The sequence below is a fragment of the Dasypus novemcinctus genome, chromosome 3, assembly GCF_030445035.2.
Source record: "Dasypus novemcinctus isolate mDasNov1 chromosome 3, mDasNov1.1.hap2, whole genome shotgun sequence".
Taxonomy (NCBI): Eukaryota; Metazoa; Chordata; class Mammalia; order Cingulata; family Dasypodidae; genus Dasypus; species Dasypus novemcinctus.
Genome location: NC_080675.1, coordinates 85,923,267 through 85,935,998, shown reverse-complemented (window position 1 = coordinate 85,935,998; position 12,732 = coordinate 85,923,267). Strand labels below are relative to the sequence as shown.

The 12,732-nt window shown below is 35.1% G+C and overlaps 1 long non-coding RNA gene across 1 annotated transcript in view; it reads left to right on the top strand.

The window, feature by feature from the left end:
- LOC131277957 (uncharacterized) overlaps window positions 1-12,732 on the top strand; it is a 61,837-nt gene that overhangs the window by 3,055 nt on the left and 46,050 nt on the right. The window contains exon 2 of the long non-coding RNA XR_009185034.1: window positions 1,142-1,184. This is a non-coding gene — a long non-coding RNA (uncharacterized lncRNA). The remainder of the gene's footprint in view (window positions 1-1,141; window positions 1,185-12,732) is intronic.

Sequence of the window (12,732 nt, the reverse complement as noted above, 5' to 3'; positions counted from 1 at the left end):
ATGGCAGTTTTTTCATCATTGTACCACCCCCTGCTTGCCACTACATTTAGACTATGAGACATGTCAACTGCCTGTCACAATTACAATAGACACAGCAAACCAGAATTTTCCCTAAATCCAAGGGGAACTTCCTGAACAAAGAGTAAATTTTACTGCACAGATTTTGGAGACCTCCAATTTGTAGAGCCAATAATGAATGCTTCCCACAGACAAATAGGTAGTTGTTAATTATCCCAGCAATTTCTTTTTTTAATGTGCTAACAACACAGCATGCTAAGCCTTCATATCCTACCCTGTTACCTGATGATCTCATCACATTTGAAAAGATGGTAATCTGGGAAGAGGACGTTATTATAGCAAGTATGTGTATGATAAGTGACATTATTATAATCCCTTACTTTTATGATTTAATAAAAAGAAAGTGTAATATTTTGGAAACAGATGGGTATGGCTACACCTTTACTGAACTAGATGAAGTAGCTTACCTATAGTATCACTTTAAGATAAACTTAATCTTTGTATTTTCCTTGACCAATTATTGCAAAGTATACGTGCGCGCACACACACACACAGAGATTCAGTGTCAACAAAGTATGCTATGTATAAAACAAAATTGCTGAAGGGCAAGACCTATGATCTGAATTAGAACCCTTTATGAATTTGAAAGTAATTTATGCTTTTACATAGTTTTGAATAGAAATTGAATCATGGAAAACTGTTATGGTTAAGAAATTATTATGGTTTCTTCATATTATGTGAATAAGCAGTTGGATGATTCCAGTGTTATACCCCCAAATAAACTGAATAATAAAATACACCACTTCATTGTGCCAAGTGTTAAAACCTTGACTCTGTTTCCTTCATGATAAAACATTTGAAAACGCTGCTAGGTTACTGCTTTGACTTCATTTTAATGAAATGTGAAGTCATTTTACGAACAATATGTATACTTCTGCAGTTTTTAAAAATCATGGGTATATGACTGCACTGACTTCACTTTAATAGCTATTAGAGTCATTTGGTTTCCCCTTGTAATATTCTTCCACTATAACATAGATTTGCATAACTCATCTTACTTCCCTCTGTTTCTTCAGGTTCTTGCTTACGTTGCTGAAAAATAATGCAATATACTTTCTTACAGGAGGCTTGACTTTCATAGAAACGACAATTGTTACCAGTCATTCGTAAGTACTCATAGCTACTACTTTCAGAACATTTAAATAAAACTCAAAGAAATGGTTTCTTTTGAAAAGAAGGTGATTAGCATACGAATACACAAGAATAGGACACACTTCCAGAGTAAGACATAGTGAAGAGTTTACTAATAATTATAGAATTTCAAGGCATCTATTTGAGCAGAACATTCCTTATTAGCTTGGAGTCCCAATTATGTGAAACATGCTTTCAGGATATTGAAAAAGAACATATTTACCATCACTTTGCCCTGATCATTCCGATAGTGATCTTCAAGCCAAACCAGGAAGAATGCTCGTAGTATTTGGAATTTAGCTTTCTTGTGGGTAAACTTCATGTTCTTTTAGGTCAGCGAAGGTCAGAACTTATGGTTTTATCTCAAACTGCCCATTTGTGATCATCAAAAGAAATAAATCTCAGGCTGTTGGTAGCTTCTGTAGAGATGTCTTTATCCTACACCTGTGACAATTACCCTGTGTTAGTGAAGCTGGAAAGAGTCAAGCCACAGGTCAAGGGTCAGGGCACTGTCAAGAGGAAGTTATTCTTCAGTCCACTAAATCTCTTATCATTTTCATCTAAGGTGATACCCACCTGTCAGTCAAAGAATGTAGACTATTGTTTTGTAATATGTGCTGCAATTTCTGCCTCAAAGAGAACACATTTTCTTCCTTTTCCTATAATTACCATTTTCTATATTTAAAAATTCATCTTCAAAATAAACACACTGAACTTATAATCATTTCAAAAAACAATGGTTTTTATGATAAAGTAAAAACAAGAAATTAAGTCAAAAATATGCTCAGGTCTTTTTGTTGGATTGATTTAGCTGTCAGATGTTATGAACTGAGTCAAAAAAGAATTTACCAAATGAATAATTAAATGAGAAGTATGGGAGAAATAATGAAAGCCAGACTAGTCCAACGATTTCTCTATGCCTATGTGAGAGTGTCTCCAGGTGGGCAGACTCGTCCAAGTATTATGGACTAGCATAATATCCTGGTAACAAGTATATTTCTAGGATGCAATAAAGAATCTTCTGAGAAATATTTTCATAATGGACTTTAGTTGAGTTGATAAGTATACACAGTTGGATCTACTTATGCTGTACTTGGATATAATGAAATTCCATTTAGAATGTGGAATAGTGAAAGGCTCAGTTATCCTAGTGTACTACAATATGCAAATTGCAATTCCTCCTGTCATGAGATTCAATTTGCAAGGAAAATCTTTCCTCAAAGAGGATTCCTTAAAAACTAGATATCTCAGAGCACTAAAAGAGCAGAATGCATAGTTTCAGAGTCACAAGATTAAAAGCAACTTGGTTGGGTCATTTAGACCTTCTCTCTCACTTCACGGAAACTAAATCACAAAGAAGCTTCATGATATCTTTGTCTCCAGAGAAATGTTTTTCACAAACCCATTGCAAAGTTCATTTATAACGTTTTCATATACCCATTTTCATATGACAATTCCCATAAATTTACCATAGTGTGATGGAAAAAGTTTTGGAGTAACACTCAGTGACCTTGTGCTTTAGCCTCCAGTCTGCTATAGTATGGATCTCAGTTTCTCCATCTGTCAAATAGGAGTGAAAATTCATTATTTTCAATCATATGGTTTTTAAAGTCTTAAGCATATTTGTCCATCTGCAAATATAGGTAGAAACCTTTCCTCTATGCTGCCTTAAAAAAATCAACTTAGTTTTTAATAATAATGTATTTCATCATTTGGTCTTGACTTTTTAAGGACAGAGACTATATCTTCATTTTTCCTAAGTACTTAGCAGAGTTCCTAATGAATTAATGACTTTTAAGATGCTATAAACCTGTTTTATGCCTATTTCTTTTCATGCTCACCTTTTAATAGGCTCTGCTTACTTTCAAAAGTGGCCAAGTTTGTATGATAAATTATATGGTGTTCATCAACTTCTTAATGGAAGTAAAAATGACTTATATCTTCCTTTGTTTACTAACAATTAATGACCATTCAAATTTCTTTTTTCTTTGCAAAATAACTCCCTATCTTCTCCTTTTTGAACTTCTGTTTATTGTAAAATTTAAAGATTATTTTAGTGAACAATTAAAGCATATATATATAGTCATGCTTCTACATTTACTGTCATCCAATATTTAAATTACCCTGCTCCAAGGGCAAGCCTGGAGTTCCTTACAATTTTAAGGTGATATGATTCCAATTAATATAGCTCTATCCTTTGATGGGGCTATACAGTTTATGCCTAAAAGTCTCATATTTTGATCATTGTTCTCTTTTTTAATATGCCATTGTTCTCTTTTTTTAATATGCCATCCTTTTGTACAAGAACTATGTATTATTACAGTTTGGGGAAAAATAATCTTCTATTAGCAAACAAAAATAAACAATATATTCCAATAGGCCTTGGGAAATGAGAATGCTACAGGCTGCACACACCTGCGAGAGTGAGGATGAGATAATATGTTCTATCTTTATGATGATAGCTGTTATAATTAACTGACATCTTTAATTAAGGAAGACATAGTTCAAAAGTTTATATATTTGGTCCCTGATTGGGACATGACCATTAGGATTTCTTAAGAAGACACGTCCAAGTTCAACCACCCCTTTGCCTGGCCTTGACATGTTTTTCAAACAATCCACTGCTCATTTTTATATTCTATAAACTGATACATCAAAGGCTCTGATTTTAAAAAAGCCTTGATGTGAAAGCAAACAACAAAAACAAATGAACAAAAAAACACCAGAGAAAAACATGTGGTTTTACAAAATAGAACTTTACCTTATAAAGAAAATAACATTTTCAACATCATTTTTGTTGAATTAAAAATGGACGTTTATTGTAGACTCCTAAAGAACCTACAGTACTGACATGGTATCCAAAGTGTGACAGTTTCTGGCTTTTAAAGTAAGATTCAAGCAAATTTTCTGAGCTACTTTTTGGGCAATTGGGTTGTTTCTGACATGAGAACACGTTACTTCCAACGCTTTATCTTGTTCATATCATATCTAAGTAAAAATAGAAGAAAATATCACAGGAACCTTCAGGTGAGTCAGGGCAATCACTTCTTACCAGCCATCTGGCCGACTCTCCAAATCATAGAATTGTCTCAGTAGACTTTTTCCTGCATAGTTTAAAGGAAAAATGAGTGATTTTTATACATACCCAATAATGTCTAAATCTTTAAAATAATTACATCTTCAGCCTTGTTTTCAGCTAAAAAATAGTACTGGTTGAGAATGAGCAAATAAAGACAAGTAAAAATAATAATAAGACTTCTCCGATTTTTCAAGGTTTCACATGTTCATTTAGCATCTCTGTGTGGTCACGTGCAATCTATCCTGGGTCTAGCTGTTTCCAAAATGTTAGAGAGGCTAGTAACAATAAAGAAAAAAAAAGAAGAAGAAATGGTGTCTGCTTTAGTCCCCAAGGAAAGCTTGGAGTATTTTCAAAATATAAGCTCCTGAATGATTTCTGTGATAGGCAAGTGTACTCCCTGAAATGACACTAATGAATGCTCTACTTATCTATGTTATACACATAATAAACCATCTTCCCTCAATGCAAAAAAGTACTAAAATCTACCCAAAATAGCTTCAACTAAATACATGGTGTTCAGCCTCAAAACCAATTCAGCTGACCATGAAACTCACAAAAGTAGAATCTTGATGGATTTAGATTGAGTGGTCTTTAAAGAAGTAATTTCAAAGTGTTCAAGTACAGGAAATTAAATGTCTGAAATGTAGGAGACTGGTGTCATGTCAGCACAATTTTGTTCCTCTAAGTTTGTTGATTCAGATGTCCTGGTTCCTTTTATTATTAAGACAATTAATCGCCTAATATTTTTTCACTTTACATGACTTCAAATCTGCATTATTTTTAATGATTTCTTAAAATTTTGAGATAATTATAGATTCACATGCAGTTGTAAGAAATAATATAGAAAAATCTGATGTACCATTTTCCCGGTTTTCCCTAATTAAAACTATTAGTACAACATCACAACCAATTTATTGACATTGATACAGTTAAGATACAGAATCTTTCCGGCACAAGATCCCTCATGTTGCCCTGCTATAGCTATACCCACTTCCTCTCACCTCACCCCCTCCTTAAACCCTATCAACCAGTAATCTGTTCTCTATTTCTATAATTTGTCTACTTCAATAAAATTATATAAATGGAATTGCATAGTATGTAATACTTTGGGATGAGGTTTTTTTCATTCAGCATAATTTTGTGGAGATTCTTTCAGGTTGTGGCATGTTTCAAAAGTTTATTCCTTTTTATCGCTGAATACTGGTCTAGGGTAGGGATCAACCACAATTTGTTTAATCAATTACCTGTTGAAGGACATCTGGGCTGCTTCCACTTTTTGACTGTTCTAAATACAGCTGCTATGAACACTTGTGTACAGGCTTTTGTGCAAATATAACTCTTCATTTGGGATAAAAGCCCAGGAGTACAACTGCTAGGTCATAGGGTTGTTGCACATTTAGTTCTCTAAGAAACTGCTAAACTGTTTTCTGGAACCATTTTACATTTGCACCATCATTGTATGAGTGAGCCAACAGCATTGAATGTTGTCGCTATTGTTTTATTTTTGCCAAACTGATAGGCATGCAGAGATATCTCATTGTGGTTGCAATCTGCATCACCCTAATAGCTAATGATATTGGACATTTTTTCATGTATTGCATGGAACATACTTATATTTAAAATCATTTGTTGTTTAACTGGGTAGATTGCATTTTATCTGAAAACCTTATATAAATCAAATGTCAAAAGATAACGATAACTCATTCTATAAGTGGTAGCTTGATATATACACTTTTAGAAATGGTTAAGAAGGTATCTGAATAAAATGTATCATTTAGAGAAATTGCTTTTAGATTAATAATGAAAATTATTAAAGCAAAGACTTACACCCAAAAAACAGTAAAGGAGAATGAAAGTATACAGCTGTACAGTGGCTAGGAAGAATAAAATAAATACATTTCTGTGTATGAGAGAGGTGGGGTGTTGAGAAAGGGAGAGAGCAAAAGATATTTAATTGATTGATGGGGTGGGGGAAAGTGGTGAAGAGTCAAAGAAATGTGCTTTCATATGGGAAAACAGATTGTTCAAGTGTATTTGCTAAGAAACAAATGCCTTTGAAGCTCCAAACAGAGTAAGGCTGAAGGGGAAGGAGGAGCAGTGGAAAAGCAAAGCTAAACACAGGGCAGTGCCGGGTGGGAGATGGGAGATGATTACAATTTAGGGGCCAAATAATATTTTTCTATTTAAAACCTGCTCATATGGAAACACTTTTAAACATTGTCTTCTAAATTACAGTAATTTATTATTCTCATTAATAATTATCTGTGGATTAGTAGGCTAACACCTATATAAATTCAATATTTTATTTCAGAAATGAGAAAAAATGGATCAAGGAATACTTAAAAATTTTTATTGGATTTAAATACCTTCTAGTATTTGACCCGAGAATTTTGTTTAAGGGGTCTCCTTCTAACGCAGGGCCTGGGGTTTGTCACTAGATTAAGGTAAAAACCTCCTATGTGATGACCTAACATCAGTTTTTTCTTACTTGGCTCCAATAGATATGCTACTGACAAATTTCCTTAAATAGTCCTTCTTCCTTATTTGTCCAAAAAAGATCAAATTCCCAGTCTGGCTTTCCTAGGGCTCTTCACTGTCATCCCTACCTACCTTTCAGCCTTAGCTCTGACTGTTTTCCCACTGTTAACCCATAATACAATCCATTTGAAATTACACACTGTCCTCAGAAACCCATTACTTGTTGATTTCTGTTTTTTGGGGGGTTGTTTTGTTTTTGTTTTAGGAGGTACCAGGGATTGAACCCAGGACCTGTACATGGGAATTTGTTGATCAACCACTGGGCTACCTCTGCTCCTCAATGAGAGATATTTTTTGGTGGTTAATTTTTTTAGGAGGTACCATGGATCCACCCCAGGACTTCTCAACCGTTTGAGCTACATCCACTGCCAGATTCTCTGTCCTTGCTTTTGATATACCCACCACTTGCACCTTCCTTCCCAGATTCTACTTTTCCTGATAGAAATTCTTACTTTTCTTTAATGGCATACCTCAAATTCCTCTCTACCACATGGGTTCTTTCCTGATCAATAGCCCCAACTATTTTCTCTCCCACCCTAATCTCGCTCCTCATTTGTTAATGTTGTTTTACATATTGATTAATTATTGCTTGGTTACTTGTTTGGTCCCCCAGGAGACCATAAGATCTTTCAGAATATGTCTTTGCTTTACTCATCCATCTTTGGGTCCCCTGCTATGATTCTAATAGTACCTTGGACTCTGTACACATTCATTGGAGATTTGTTTAATAGTATTAGTGAAAATTACAAAGTTTTGGGGTTTCCAGTTAATTACTCAGACTTTGGGTGATGACCCTATGGTCACATTCAAATGTTACTAGTTTTGTCATTCACTGAAATGAAGTAAGTGGCCTACTGGAACATGACTTCTGTGACTAGGGCCAACAGTTTTATTAATGAATAATTAAAATGGTCAATTATACAAAAGAGATGGAAACTGATTTGTTAATTTTAAGTGTCTTGACCCAGCTGACTGCTTATTAACAATAAAATTCTTAGAAAGAGCAGCTAAGATTTAAAAGCCCCAATATAGCCTTTTGTGTGATTTCTCAAAGTAGAAAAGAAATAATTACAGCTTACTTATGAACTGTTTCTGGTTTGCTTGAAACCAGAGTAACTAAGATCGAGTCTCAATTTGGGAAACTTTTTAAAGATTTTTACCTTTGTTACTGGAAAGGAAGAAGATGTATTTACAATGAACACTTACCTTTGGGGGGGGAGGACAAGAAAAATTTCAGAAGGCAGGGAAATTACACAATCTACAAATTGGGGGGGGAGGGTTTTGAACAGTCATGGAATTCCTTTCTTGCAATTATTTCCTTTACCTGAATTTTCATGTTTATATTTCCATCTCCAAGCTTATTTAAATTCAGATTGTGAACAGGAACCATATGTTTTATCTTCTGGGCTGTGCTCATCAACTTACTAGTGGCTCCATAAATGTGTGTGACAATATTAATAATATTATTGAAGTACTATATAAAAACTATGGCATATGTATCAATTTTTCTTCCATGACCATAAAGTACAGCAAGCAAACTTTGTAAAAATTCTCTATAACTGATCATGAAAGAGTGGTCAGAGGTTCCCTGTGAAGGTAATTCTGAATGTTTGCATAGTTTACTCAGTATCTCCTAGGCATAAACAAATGGCCTTTATATACTCTTGTTTCTACCTGAGGCATCAAAAGAAAGTGATCATCATTTCACATGTGGCTATGTTGTCAATGTGCCCAGGAACTATATCTATGTTTTGTGCCCTACATGTGGAAATCCTCAGTTTAATATCTTCACCACTTTCTTGAGCATTTATGTCCTTTTAAGTTATTGTCCATAAAACCAACTGAAGTTGCTACATATTCTTTTTTTTTTTTTTAATTAGAGAAGTTATGGGCTTACAAAACAATCGTGCATAAAACACAGGATTCCCATATATCCCCCTATTGGTAACACCTTGCCCTGGTGTGGTACCTTTCTTACAAATGATGAAAGCACATTTTTATAATGGTACTATTATTAACTGTTAACCATAGTGCAAATTTAACTTAGGGTTAACTGTTGTGAAATTTCATATTTTTAAAAATTTTTATTCTAGTACCATATATACAACTTAACATTTCCCCTTTAAACCACATTCAAATACATTACATTCACAATGTTGTGCTGCCATTACCACCATCCATTATCAACACTTTTCCATCACTCCAAATAGGAACTATATTTTAAGCCTTAACTCCCCATTCTTTACAATGTTTTGTGCTCATGACTTTCTACTATGCCAAGTAGATTACCCTGAAATTAGATAACAATAAGAGGTGCATTCTGTGGCAAGTACTTCAGTTCTTATTAGATTTATAGTAGTCATTTTGATTTGGCATGATTCCAAATGCCTCAAAATGCTGTAATATCCTATTTTAAAAGTCATATACATGTCTTAAAACTATTTCCGATATAATGAACTCTTTAAAATGTAGGTGATATCTGTATTTCCTCAAACAGATCCTGGACTTTATATTTTTTTAAAGACAAAAATGTTCAATTATCACTCATAAAGAAATGAACCTCATCTGGTAGAGAAAGTCAATCTCTGCAATTCAGAGGAATCATCCTGTTTCTCTAAGAAACCACTCCATAGGAGCTCAAAATGCCTCTTCACCCTGGTCACCTTAAAAGTCCTAGCCTTCCTTCAAGGTTCAGTTTAATTCCCACATTGTTCAAAAAGCCTTTTCTCACCTTTTCAGTCTTTGGTGATGACCTTCTACTAACTTGAACACCTGTTATATGATAGTCACCACTTAGCATACTCATTTAAGTATATTTAAGTACTTTTTATGTTGATCTTGTCTTTTGAATCATAACATAAGGTCCTTAATTCATGGACTTGTAGTACTATGTCCAAAACATCATGGGCCACTAACAGTAAATGTGTGTGGCTTTAATAGAGATGACTGTGCCTCAAAGTTTACAGGGATTCCTGTCCCTTCCACTGTATCAGGCAAGGGGAGAAAGTAATTAATCTTAAAGTTTTGCTAAATAAATAAATGATTTTTGAATCATATAGATATAATTCCAAATATAAGTACAGGATTATTAGACTCAGATGTGACTAACTTAACCTGTCATTTACCTCATTACACTCCATTGAAAACTATTCTTGAAAAGGCTTCCATAATATAAATATATTTTGGAGACACAGCAGAGTATACCACAATCTTGATCATTTACAAAGCATACTTTCCTATTAAAAGTCCTGAGAAATCCAAGTGTAAAGACACATTTTGAACTTAGCATTTAACCCATCATTTCCTAAGTTTATTGACCATGTAATGTTACTACCATGATTTAAAATTACTGTTCTTTGGAACACATTTTGGGAAGCAAATTTAAGTGCCCCCCCCTTTTTTTGTCTTTATTTTTTTAATATTATATTCAAAAAAATTAGGTCCCCATATACCCCCCACCCCCTTCACCCCACTCCTCCCCCCATAGCAACAATCCCCTCCATCATCATGAGACATTCATTGCATTTGGTGAATACATCTCTGAGCACCGCTGTACCTCATGGTCAATGGTCCATCCACACCATAGCCCACACTATCCCACATTCCATCCAGTGGGCCATGGGAGGATCTACAATGTCTGGTAACTGTCCCTGCAGCATCACCCAGGACAACTCCAAGTCCCGAAAACGCCTCCACATCTCATCTCTTCCTCCCATTCCCTACCCCCAGCAGCCACCGTGGCAACTTTCTCCACACCAATGCCACATTTTCTTGGATTACTAATCACAATAGTTCATGAATAGAATATCAGTAAGTCCACTCTAATCCATATGCTATTCCTCCATCCTGTGGACCTTGGAATGGTTGCTTCCACTCCACATCTATATCAAGAGGGGGCTTAGATTCCACATGGATGCTGGATGCAATCCTCCTGCTTTCAGTTGTAGGCACCCTTGGCTCCATGGTATGGTGGTTGACCTTCTTCAACTCCATGTTAGCTGAGTGGGATAAGTCCAACAAACCAGAGTGTAGGAGCTGAAGTCTGTTGAGGCTCAGGGCCTGGCTATCATATGGTCAGTCCAGAGATTCCAGCACCAACTACAGTTCTGGTAAAAGTAACAGGAGGGGCTTGTGAAAAAAGATCACATTTGAGTCCAGCTCCATCACACAGAAACACAAACTCCAAAGAAGGGCCAACTGACATGAACAGCATCAGACCCACTGATCTTCACCAGATGTTGGTGGTTGAATGGATGAAGATATGGGGGCATTTTTCATACAAGACCGTATAGTCAGTCTCCTTTGTACCTTTCTATACTTTCTATTAGTACCTGAATAAGAGAGGACATTTCACATACTTATTAAATAGCTAAAGGTTTAGCACACAGCTGGATTCATAAAAGTGCATACTACATATTTTAAATAATGATGTAGTAAACAAGGTAACTACAGCCTGAGGACTAATTATAAGTAGAAGAGGAGAAATATAGGCTGAAACAAGTTGGAAGAGTTTTAAGCCATTTTGTTGGAATAAAATACAGTAAAGTCCCTGAACATATTCAACCATCATCTAATATTTAGTAGAAAATAAAAGCACCCTTACTATATTTGATTATTTATAATTAGGCTGTTTTTCTGCCTAATCATATAGAATTACTGTGTCCTGCCTCATTTTTAAAAATATTTGTTGTTACTGTTATTGCTATTTAATCCACATACTGGATTAGCATGGAATTTAAGATTGACAGTTCTAAGAGTCAAGCTTGTTCCCTTTCCTATAAACCAGGAAACACATAGTCCTAGTTGCCCTTGGCAGCCATTCTATAAGCATAATGGAAACCTATATAAGAATAAAGTCAGTATGAGAACGTAGAAGGGAAAAATACAAAAAAAAAAAAAAAGGAGAGAAAGAGAACTGTTGCTCTGATGGAATCATGACTCTCAGCTCTCCCTGTTTGTGGTTTTTATGTTACATGAGACAATACATCTTCTTTACTATTTAGGCCAATCAAAGTTAGATTTCCTGCCACTTACAAATAAAAACATCATAATTGATACAGAATTTGATGCTAAAATTGGGGTGTTACAAGCAACAGACTCCAAAATATAGAATAGAGTGAGTGCAGTGATGACACCTATAATCTAGGCTGGGAAGTTGGCCATCAACAATTGCTTCAAATGTTGCCCAGCTGTAGTTGGAGTGCAGACCATGTGTTCACTGAGCCTTTGCTTCTAGGGTACTTGTAAGGGAAAATTCAAGATTTTAAATTATGTTGATATATGAGTCAGGGTCCCAACAGGACACAGATGGCACACTTAGCTAGAATTTTGAGAATTTAATGAAAATACATTTTACAGAGGTATGGACAGAGTGAATGGAACCAACTTGGGACCCAAGATACCTAGGGGTTGGTCATTAGCATCCTTGGACTTAGATGGGTGAAGGGATGTAGTTCAGAGGAAGCAGAAGCTATAGAAGAACTCAACCAAGGTTCGAACTATGAAATACCCTGCTATCTCCCTCTTTCCCCTCCCCACTCATCATCTCCAGGCTACTCACCCAGCCAAAGTACAACTGGTTACTTATTACCAAGATGGGCTTTAAAAAAAAAGATAAACTTGAGATGCAAGTAGCCTGTTCAGAAGAACTTTAGATGATTTTGATCTAACATTCTTATGTGATAGAATTTTTGTTATTGTTTTTCTTTTAAATAAGATTCAAGGTCTGATTGTTGAGATAACCTCTGGCCTCATTTTACTTTTCTATAAATTAGAGAAATATTTATATATATTTATTAGTGCTGCTACAGGATTAAGTGAGTTAATACATATAAAGTCCTTGAACAATTCCTGGCACAGCTCTCAATAACTTGTAGTGGTGATCATCATTTTCGTCATTGGATTCC